Genomic DNA, 12,276 nt, shown 5'->3' with positions numbered 1-12,276 from the left:
TTTAGAGAGTGAGACCAGATGGATTATTAGATGGAGATCGGATGTACCTCCTGGCCTTAATGATAAGGTACAAATTAAACCTTTTCTGAAAAGCAGAAAATTACACAGAGCTAAGTAATTAAATAGTCTCATGATAGGAATTTATGCACAACAAGTGAGCACAAGGGGTATCCCTTCTCATTATATTCTCTATAGTTTCTGTATTTTATATACATGCAGTCTATTATGTGTACACCAGTAGCAGTATATTAAAACGGTCTGTGCATTTTACACAGTAATTTATCTTCATTTATATCTTATTGATGTTTATGTGTAGGCTCTAGACTGTTGTTTTGTATGTATTCATGTATGTGTTTATTTACAAGCTAGATATGTTCATAGGTTATTTTTAGTTTTTTATATAAAATGTCTTGCACTTTCACATTTTCCTGTAGGTAGTTAAGTAGTGTTTAGATTTTTGCTTAGATGTCAGAACATACTTTGTATATGCAGTAGCTCACACCTACTTCCATGTAGAATTCATAGCGTTTGATGTCTTTTAGGTCTGTCTCGACATTCATTCGTCATTAAGATTTTTGTACGTTCTTTGTTCATTTCTATTGTTGTTTTTATGGTCTTAATGGTGTGTACATGTATTATTCATTCATTTATCTATTTCCAGTAATCATTTGTTTAGTAGATATGACTTGTACATTAATTTATTTTATTTATATTTATATATGTACCATGACCTTTATATTGTTGACAGACCTTATGGTTTGTAGTTATAAGACAATGCATTATATATGAAATACTGCTTTAAGGATTTTAATAGTGACGTATGTTTAACCAATGAAGGATCAGTGAATGTTTTATAAAGGATTTCAAAATATTTTTAATTGTTTAAGAGTTTGAAGAAGCCTTATGGCGAAAGCGCTCACTCTACTTTATAAATAAATGGTTTTTTGAACTTGCAGAAGAGCGTACAGCGTTTTACTCATTGGATTACATTTAGCGTTTCATTGCCATCAGGGGTTTTCGCTAACAGTGACTGGTTTTATTGATTCTATTTGATTACGTGGATCCCCGTCTCTGTTTGTGGCTGCTCTGCATTTGGACTGTGATTTACAGCTGTACAAATGATTCACACTCAGAATCCAAAAAGCTTTTATTGACTAAAACAGGTAAGCACTTTCACAGAAAGTATTCTACTTCCTCAGGCAATAAACTGCCAACTAATAAACCAAGACATTTAGAAAGTAAGACACAGCTAATCATAATAGCTTAAAACTGTCACTTGTCATCTAATCAAACAAACTGATGTAATGAGATAACAGCCTGTCTAAAAAAGAAACTACATAAAAGTCTATTAGACGTGCATATTTAAGATCACTAAAAAGTAGTATGTCTTTCACATCATTCATTATAAACTAAACACACATTATAAAATTAATTAAATTCTAAGCCACAAGTAAAATAAAATTGCATATTATTATAAAGTGCTTTCTTTGGACATCACTGATCATCAAATGTAAACAGTGTATACTCAAATTATTAAATCAACTTAGAAACAGTAACTTATCTTTGCATATGCAGTGCAGAAGCAAAAAATTTCCCAAAATAGAATTCCTGGTTATGGAAACAGTAACTATCATAAAAAATGTTGAAATAAGAATGCATCCATAATAAAGCACATACATTAAACATCCAAAAGGAAATACATATGGAACATATTTACTTTAGCAACTTACAACTTGGGTGTTTCTGATCATTAGATGTAAACAATATAGCTTAAAATTGCTAAATCAGCTTAAGAACCATAACTTATCTTTACATATACTATGATAGAAGACAAAAAACTTCCCAGAACAAAATTTCTGGTTACAGAATTAATAACTATCTTAAAAAACTATTGCATTAGCAACTTGCAACTTGGACATCACTGATCGTCAAATGTAAGCAATATGCACTAAGATTGTTAAATCAGTTTAAGAACAATAACATATCTCTATATACATAACAGAAAACTTCCCAAACCAAAATTCCTAGTTACAGAATTAGTAACTATTTTAAAAAACTATTGAAATAATAATGCATTCACATTGTAGTACATATACTAAACATGCAAAAATATATATATAGAGTATAGTTGCATTAGCAACTTGCAATATGAAAAAATAGCTTCGAAGACATACTTAAAATAGTCTAAATTGAAATTAGTATAAACCTGCAAAAAAGTTCTTCAAACAAAAACTGTCAGACACAATCCAGTAGTCAAGATAAATGAGGTATCCAACTCCATGTACATTCAGACATGCAGCAATCACATGACTAAACATAGCCAATAAAGAATAAAGATTTCTAAAGGCTGCGGTTTTCAAAACACAGAAATGAAAGCCTACCTTCAACTATTATAATGCAGTGACTAAAGAATATGAAGACACACAATTATCTAAGTGATAATAATGGAACCTATCTAAGGCACAGATGTATACTTGTGTAGAAACGACACTTACGTATACCAAAGCACAAATATTCCCAAATTCACATATATTGTGGAATACATCAATTAGAGGTCACAGGTCACCAAATATAAAAATACATATAGGACATAACTGCAGTGCCAGCTTAAGAGTAGTCACACACCCATGTAAGCAATATAGATAAAGCGAAAAGCTTCCCAAGAAGAATTCCTGATTATAGCATAACTGGCTACCTAGCAATACATGCATAAGCATTATATAGTAAAAGAAAATTAACTGTATTTACACTGACCACTTGCTATTAACAACGCATATCCTAGAAGACATAATAGAACAATCTAAGTTAGAGCTTATGCAACACTGCAGGATAAAGATCATGATTCTAAAGCAAAAAATGGTTATTACAATAAACAACATATTTTAACTCAATATATAATCAAGGATGCCACTATCACATGACTACACCTACCCAATACAGAATAAAAAAATATTATAGCTGCAGTTTACAAAGCATTGTGCATGGAAACCTTACAACAGCTTTTATAATGAAGCAATGATACAAACACATGCAAAAACAACATTTATATGTAGCATAGCAGACTCTACAAATCAACCGACACAATGAACAGAGAAATGCATCCATGGTCTACAGAAATGCTAATAAAAAGCGATTATAATGGCATCAAAATAAAATATATCATATATGCTCTAAAGATAAAAATAACAAGACAATCAATGTTGCAGAGGTCTATTTTTCAATACAGGTTCACATGAGACCTTTTCATTCAAACCTGGTTTTGGATATGCTTTCAGCAAAAGCATCCATTTCTGTTCACTACTCTCAGAATTGTTTCTAATATCAAGTTCCCTTAAATTACTCCTCATAAGCTATAGAGCAAAAAAAATGAATGAATGTCCTGTTCTTTTCTGCATGACATGTTTAGGAAGAGCATTGATGCTTCTGCATTTTGCAACATCGGTGGTGCAGCGGTAGCATTGTTGCCTCACAGCAAGAGGTTCTCCTGTTTGATTCTTGGCTGGAGTCCCTTCTGTGTGGAGTCTGCATGTCCTTCTCGTGGTTGAGTGGCATTCGAAAGACATGCATGAATGGACTTGCCTTCATTTGAAGATTGGGCATCAGGCTGGCAACTTGGCACCATAAAAATCTACTGCCAATTATTGGCGGACTGGAGTTCTGCTGTGGCGACCCCTAACCGGAAAAAGCCAAAAAGACAAACATTTAAATGTTCAAGAATCCTGTCTTTAAACACCCTATTGGTCTTGACTATATGGAAGGCACTACATACACAACATGTAGCAAAATAACCCAGGTCTCTACTCCTACAGTCAGCATAAAAATTCTGATTAATAGTGGTACCAGATATTTGATGAACAAATGAAGAATAAGTATGGATATAGCTGCAGGCTTTGCAGTTACAGTACCTAAAAACCCTCTTCCTGTCAAAAACAGACATACCAAAACATCTTAAACTCTTGTAGCACAGCTGTCTTTTCAGTGATAAATTGTTCGTCAAATAAAACTTGGGTTCAAGATCAACCACTTTCCTGACATCCAAGCCTGCTAATAGAATAGGTCAGTCCTTTCATAAAACATCACAGACCAAGTTGACATCATTGGAATATGTAAAAAAAGGTCTGTTCTTAGCAGAATTACATGGAGGTAAGGGGGCAGGGTGTCTACACTCCTTTCTCCTGGAGAAATAAGGTTTCCCTACAGTGTAATCACTTTTTATTAGCGTTTCTGTATACCATGGATGCATTTCTCTGTTCATTGTGTTGGTTGTTTTGTAGAGTCTGCTATGCTAGATATAAATGTATTTATTTATTTATTTCCAGTTTGATTACCGGGGAAGTCCACTAGGCTCAGAGAGCCCATTTTCAGTGGGGGGCTGGGGAGAAAAGCTCCATGACAAAGAATACAGATTAAAGCTTAAAAACAGTAACAATTAAGAATAAGTTACAAATATATTAATTCAAAGCAAAGCATAAGCAATTTAGACCATTGTGGAAAAACTTTCCTTGTACAGTCATTTAACATACAGTCATGCATACAGAGTAAGAAGCTATTTACAATATTTACATAATTAATGTATTTGGGAATTAGCTTTTAACGGATATAGTAAGTTATATCATTTAGGAATGGGGGGGACCTGCTGAGGCCAAGAGCTTAACAAAGAAATTAGGTAGGGTGAAAGCACATACATTTCTGTTTGGTGGACAGGTAGGTGAATAGCTGTGATTTAAAGTTCTCTCTGTTAGGCAGGGTTCTTAGTGTTGAAGGGAGAGAATTCCATTTCCTACCTAGGGAGTAAGAGAGAAGTTGGCCGGCAGGTCTTTTAGGTTTATGGATCATTATTAAGTTTTGGTTTTCTGATCTTAGGGTTCTATTAGGGGTGTAGGGTGGAAGGATGTTTGTCAGAGCTGGGCAATTTGTTGGGTAAAATAGTAGTCTGTGTGCAGTGGTAAGTTGGGGGTAGTCTAGGTGGTTTGGGAGCTCTAGCCAGTTCAGAGATTGGAGGGAGAGGCAGTGATGGGTAGAATTGTTGGCTTTGGTGGCAAATCTGGAGATTTTATTGTAGCAGTTTTCAAGTTTAGAGGTGATGGAAGATGTCAGGTTTGTCAGTAGAGGGGCTCCGTACAATAAGAAAGGTAGAAGGTAAGTAGTGGCCAGGGTATGCCTAGAGGAGGAGGAGAGGAAGCGATTGTTACTATATAGCATCCCTAACTTTTGGTGGGTTTTCTTTATGTTTTGTTAAATATGGATGTCGAACCTGAGGTGTTCATCTATTGTAACACCTAGGAGTTAGGCAAAGGGGACCACTTCGATGGGGGAGTTGGTTAGGCTGAGAATTTGGAAGGAACTTTTGTCATATGAGAAAGATTTTGAGGGTGGGAATAGGATTATTTTAGATTTGTTTGCATTGAGAGAGAGGTGATTTTGGTGCATCCAGGTCTCAGTAGTTGAGAAGGCGATTTGGGTTTTAATTAGCAGTTTGGGGAGGTTAGAAGCAGAGCAGACTAAGGTTGAGTCATCGGCATAATGAATGACTTTTGCGTTAGGAATAGCTGAGTGGAAATTATTGATAAAGATGTTAAATAGCATAGGTCTGTGGATAGAGCCCTGAGGAATAGCTGGGGTTGGTAAGAAAGGAGAGGTGGCTTTATTCCATTTGACAGCCTGAGTCCTATCAGACAGGTAACTTGAGAACCATGCTAGAGTGTTTTGGGAGAGATTAACGTTTGAGAGATGACAGAGAAGGTGCCTGTGGGAAACAGTATCAAAAGCTTTAGAGAGATCTAGGAGTACTGTAGAAACTAAGTGTCTGGAGTCTCGGGCTTAATTGACAGTTTCTAGGAAGGAAAGTAATGCGGTCATAGTGCTATGTACAGGGCAGAAGCCATGATGGGTATGGGTAAGGAGCTGGTTTTGGGTAAGAAAAGGCATGAGTTGGAGATGTATACATTTTTCCAGTATTTTGGAGCCAAGAAGGAGGAAAAAAGTCAGCAGAAAGTTATCAGTGAGGCAGAAAACAGTTCTGAGGTGAGAAAGTACAGGACAGGTACAATGTAAGAAAAATTTAATGAAGGGAGGAATGTTGTTTTTGCACATGTTTGTATCATTGCTTCATTGTAAAAGTTGTAAGGTTTCCATGCACAATGCTTTGTAAACTGCAGCTGTAATATTTCTTTATTCTGCATTGGGTAGGTGTAGTCATGTGATAGTGGCATCCTTGGTTATATATTGAGTTAAAATATGTTGTTTATTGTAATAACCATGTTGTGTTTGACAGATTTTTTGCTTTAGAATCATGATCTTTATCCTGCAGGGTTGAATAAGGTATAACTTAGATTGCTCTATCATGTCTTCTAGAATATGCATTGTTAAAACCAAGTGGTCAGTATAGATACATTTAATTTTCTTTTACTATATAATGCTTATGCATGTATTGCTAGGTAGCCAGTTATGCTATAATCATGAATTCTTCTTGGGAAGCTTTTCGCTTTATCTATATTGCTTACATGGGTGTGTGACTACTCTTAAGCTGGCACTGCAGTTATATTCTATACGTATTTTTATATTTCATGACCTGCAACCTCTAATTGATGTGTTCCACAATATATGTGAATATTTATGCTTTAGTATACGTAAGTGTCGTTTCTACACAAGTATACATCTGTGCCTTAGATAGGTTCCATTATTATCACTTAGATAATTGTGTGTCTTCATATTCTTTAGTCACTACATTATAATAGTTGAAGGTAGGCTTTCATTTTTGTGTTTTGAAAATCACAGCCTTTAGAAATCTTTATTCTTTATTGGCTATGTTTAGTCATGTGATTGCTGCATGTCTGAATGTACATGGAGTTGGAGATGTCATTTATCTTGACTACTAGATTGTATCTGGCAGTTTTTCTTCAAAGAACTTTCTTAGCAGGTTTATACTAATTGCAATTTAGACTGTTTTAACTATGTCTTTGAAGATGTGGTTCATTTTGCAAGTTGCTAACGTACAGTAAATACTCTCAATATACATCTTTTACATGTTTAATATATGCGCTACACTGTGAATGCATTTAGTTACTAATTTTGTAATTAGGAAATTTGTTTTGGAAAATTTTCTGTTATATATGTAGGGAAAAGTTATTGTTCTTAAACTGATTTAACAGTCTTAGTGCATACTGTTTACATTTGACGATCAGTGATGTCCAAATTGCAAGTTGCTAATGCAATAGTTTTTTTTAAGATAGTTATTAATTCCGTAACCAGGAATTTTGTTCTGGGATGTTTTTTGCCTTCTATCTTTGTGTATGTAAAGATAAGTTATGGTTCTTAAGCTGATTTAGCAATTTTAGGGTATATTGTTTACATCTGGCAATCAGAGACACCCAAATTGTAAGTTGCTAAAGTAAATATGTTCCATATGTGTTTCCTTTTGGATGCTTGACGTATGCACTTTATTATGGATGCGTTCTTATTTCAATGTCTTTTTAAGATAGTTACTGTTTCCTTAACCATTAATTCTCTTTTGGGAAATTTTTTGGTTTTGCACTGCATATGCAAAGATAAGTTACTGTTACTAAGTTGATTTAATAATTTGAGTATACACTGTTTACATCTGATGATAAGTGAAGTCCAAAGAAAACACTTGACAATATATGCAATTTCATTTTACTGGTGGCTTAGTATTTAGTTAATTTTATAATGTGTATTTAGGTAGTAATGAATGATGTGAAAGACGTACTACAGAAATGTCTTTCTAGCGATCTTAAATATGCACTATTAATAGACTTTTAACTAGTTTCTTTTTTAGGTAGGCTGTCATCTCGTTACATGAGTTTTATTGCTTAATTGATTAGATGATATGTGACTGTTTTAAGCTATTATGATTGGCTGAGTCTTCCTTTTTAAATGTCTTGGTTTATTAGTTGTCAGTTAATGGTCTGAAGAAGCAAAACATTTTCTGTGAAAGTGCTTACCTGTTTCAGTCAATAAAACATTTTTGGATTCTGAGTGTGAATCATTTATACAGCCATGTTTGGAAGGGGTCTTTTATTCTACTGAACTTTGTTGCTGCTGTAGAGACCCTAGATTTCACTGAGTGGTCTTCATTTAATTTTAGTATATGATGATACGACTACTCTGGAACAGACTCTCCATTCACATAAAACAAAGCTTATTCCTGGTCACATTCAACTTGGTAGGAAATAAGAAATTTACCCCAGGACTCCCCCCATACTTCTAATGGGCAGAGGCAGCTCTTAAATGCTTTATCCCAATGCATGCCCCCCTTCCAAATAGCAATTTTTATATCTAGTTATTGTCACTAGAATAAAATATAAATATAGATCTTGAAAGGGGTTAAGTTAATATAAATTTCAACTGGACAGAATAATTTTAAGTGCCAAATGTCATAGAAACTCACTTTCATTGAAGTGTTGTGCAAATAGTACAAAATGTAACAAAAATTAGAAAATGATAAAGTAACAGAAGGAAAGTAAGAGCAGGATTATGATATTAAGTAGAATAATTAGGTGAATATGAACAATTATTAGCCGAAGATGCATATGAAGATGAGAAATGTTTTGTGAACTCAGAACAGAAGATTGCAGTGACCTTTAAATTCTGCAATATTGTTTTATTATGGGTCTGTAGATAAATGAAAATAATTTTTATGCCCATAATTAGTTTAGGACCAAATTATTGAATTGTACAAGACAGGAAGGAGAAACAGTGTAAAGCAACCCAATTTACTGCTAAAGTCAGATAACAATGAGAGGATGAAGGCTTATAGAGGGACATTTTGTTCCAGTCATTTTTAATTACTAATACTGTAATAGTAAAGCACAAAACTATACATACCATTATTATATGAGTGCCATGATGAGTCTTCACTTCAAAATTATTGTTTACACTACAAGAATTGCCATATCAATATAAAAAACAAGCTAGCAGAACAAATGTCACCAGTTTCTGTTGTCCACCCAGTGATGCAGTTATCCCAAACACACATGTATCTCTTAAGCTGTATTTTTTTCTTGCTCTGCCCCAGTCAGATCTAAAATTATTTTTTGACTTGTACATTTTCTAAGGTAGAATATTCCACACCTTTATCACCATCTCTGTGAAGGCCAATGTCCTTGACTGTCTTGAACTATCTCTATTTCAGCTACTACCCATATCCTCATGTACTCCACTGTCCTTCCTTTCAACTATGCAACCTACTTGCCCTAAACAGTGCACTGCACAGAAATCATCTTCTGCCTTTCACTGCTTTATTCTAATGTGAATAAACTCTTCTTTCTACCCCCTCCAAATCCCAGTCTTTATTCTTCTCATCACCTTTTAAAGTCTGCAGCATATGCTTTCCATAACTGTAACATCCATCTTGTTGGCTGGCCTCCACAGTTTACACATCCCTCCAGATTCATCCTTAGCAAACCTTGAACAAGGGAGAGATGATTACAGTGTTTCTGAAATCTGTACTTTGTACTCTGTACCCCTGCATCCTGCTTGATATACACACAACCTTTTACTGTTGCACTGCATGACTCAGCCTCAGAGTTATTATTTCCCTGGCATAATTTTCAGTCTCAGTCCTGCTTAGTGTCACTCCCACTTAAGATATAATTTTATAATAGTTTCCTCACTCTAGGCATGTATATCCATGTCCTTTTTCCATTAAATTTTGACTGTTCTCTATCTGCACATAAAGCAAGCTGCCAAAAGGTTTCTTAGAAGAATGTAGTCCATCCATTACTTCCATAGCAGTCACCATAGCAACAGCATCCATACTAGTTTTGCCATTCAAGCCAAATGTGATATCTCACACTAATATACTAAACCAGAGTATTTCAATACTGAACTGTGTGTAATCCTACTGCTTATGACTTTTCTACTAATAGTTCTCTGCTAACAAATTGCCTTCTACTTCCAGTCAGCCTTTTATTCCACTTTACCATTTTGCATCCCTCTACACACCACTTAATTTTCCTACCAATATCCTGTAAAGTATAAATTACTCTGCCAAATACCTTACTGAAGTTCAGAGGTAGTAGTACATTTTGGTTCTGTTGATTTTTGACTTTTGAGCAAATCTCAACATCAGTGAAAATTTGGAGAAAGAGTAGGTGGAGTGCAGATGGCCACCTATGAATGACCCTCAATAGATTCCCTGGTTGTGAAACTGGGGAGAAAAAAATAGCCTGGAATGCAAAAAAGGTTACAACATTTTTATCCCATTTCTGGAAAACTTTCTGAATAGCAAAAGGATTGAGTGACCATTCATGTGGCATCAACAGGCTTCTGCTTTTCTTGTGTTCCAGTAAATTAGTCCTAGGAGTTATGGAAAGCCATAAAGAAATGGTTGCTTGGCATCACCTATGCCTAGAGTCTCAACTTCTTGACATAAGAGACAAGATTAAGTTCAACCCGTCAGCATGTACCTGACCACCAAGCATTTGCAACAGCTGAAGTGGCCACAGAGGTTCTTTAATGAAGGAATACAGTGTGCAAATAACATGCCCTGTGAGGACTGCTTCAAATCATTGTCCCTGTACTCAGTCTCCTATAGACTACTAAGGGACAATCTATGCCTAACCTACAAAGCATTCTCTGATCCAACCTTGATGGGTTTGCTAAAGATTTGCAAAACATGCAGCACTCCAGAACTCAGCGTTTGTTGTACACTAGAAATGAAAAAAGAAGTAGAACAAACCACTGCTAGCACTCGTAAAAGGCACGGAACTGTAGCAACAATCCACAAAGATGTACGTTAATCCACAGGAATGGTACTTGTGCTAGTTCACCAACTGAAATCGTGTAGAAAACGATAAAAATGATAAAACACTCACTGAAGCTTATAAAAAGCAATAAAAGAGTTTAATCACCACATATAACGTTAAGCGCTTTCATGTCTTCTAGAATATGCATTGTTAAAACCAAGTTAAAACCAAGTGGTCAGTATAGATGCATTTAATTTTCTTTTACTATATAATGCTTATGCATGTATTGCTAGGTAGCCAGTTATGCTATAATCATGAATTCTTCTTGGGAAGCTTTTCGCTTTATCTATATTGCTTACATGGGTGTGTGACTACTCTTAAGCTGGCACTGCAGTTATATTCTATACGTATTTTTATATTTCATGACCTGCTTTTATCATTTTTATCGTTTTCTACACGATTTCAGTTGGTGAACTAGCACAAGTACCATTCCTGTGGATTAACGTACATCTTTGTGGATTGTTGGTACAGTTCCGTGCCTTTTACGAGTGCTAGCAGTGGTTTGTTCTACTTCTTTTTTCAAAACATGCAGCACTAGAATTAGCTGATTTAAGGATCTTATCATCATCTGTGACATAAACAAAATATGTTGAAGCGACAGGTGTGTATCTCAGAATGAAAAAATCACTGAAAAATATAATAATTCCTTACAACAGTCTAGGCTGCCTTCACTCATCAAACAGGCTACTTGTCCAAACAATCAAATCCTATAACTCAGGGGGTGATACTCTGTTTGCCAACGCCATTGGAAAAATATGGAACTCCCTCCCCTCCAACCTTACTCTTACTACTTCCTTAGTCCAATTCAAGAAGAGTCTAAAACTCCATTTTAAGTCACATTGGCTTTGGCAATGCTCTAACCCAGATTAGCTCTTTTTCATTAAACCAAGGTCATACTTTTCCTCTGGATTATCTAAGTTCAAAAATTGTAACTTTTTATTCTCAAATGATCTAACTCTATATTTCCTTGACTTACTTCTGACCATAAATAGAAGCCCTTAAATCTTTTCTAAATGGGCAACTTAGGGAAGGGACCTGTAACCCCAAACAAGAACAATGAATAGAAACTAAACTCAAAATCTAAAATTGTCTTATTTTTAAACTAGCATGTTTGAAAAATCTGTATGAGAACTTTTATATTTTGTGGTTGCTATAGCTAGGATGTTTTGTAGCAGTATGTAAATTTATTTTTTCCTCTCATATGCTTTACTATATGTAACAATCTGTAAATGTGTCTATGTTGGAGCTTTTCTCCCCGAGCCTCCACTGAAAGTGGGCATGTATCCTGTCGGACCATCCCGGTCAACAAATGTAAAATAAATAAATAAATTAACCTTCTCTGGAACAGATTCCTCATTCATGTGAAGCAGAGCTCTTCTCTAAGCCTATTCAAATGGAGTTTGGTTCAATGGATAGAAAATTGAAAGTTCACTCCTGGCTTGTTGCCTCTGTCCCTTATGGACAAGGACATCCTGTAGATTCCCTAAGGCACAGGCATATACCAAAGCCA

Source organism: Protopterus annectens, chromosome 2.part0 (genome assembly GCF_019279795.1).
Source record: "Protopterus annectens isolate FY-2018-M chromosome 2.part0, PAN1.0, whole genome shotgun sequence".
Classification (NCBI taxonomy): domain Eukaryota; kingdom Metazoa; phylum Chordata; order Ceratodontiformes; family Protopteridae; genus Protopterus; species Protopterus annectens.
The sequence above is the reverse complement of the archived record's forward strand: the minus strand, read 5'-3'. Positions refer to the sequence as shown.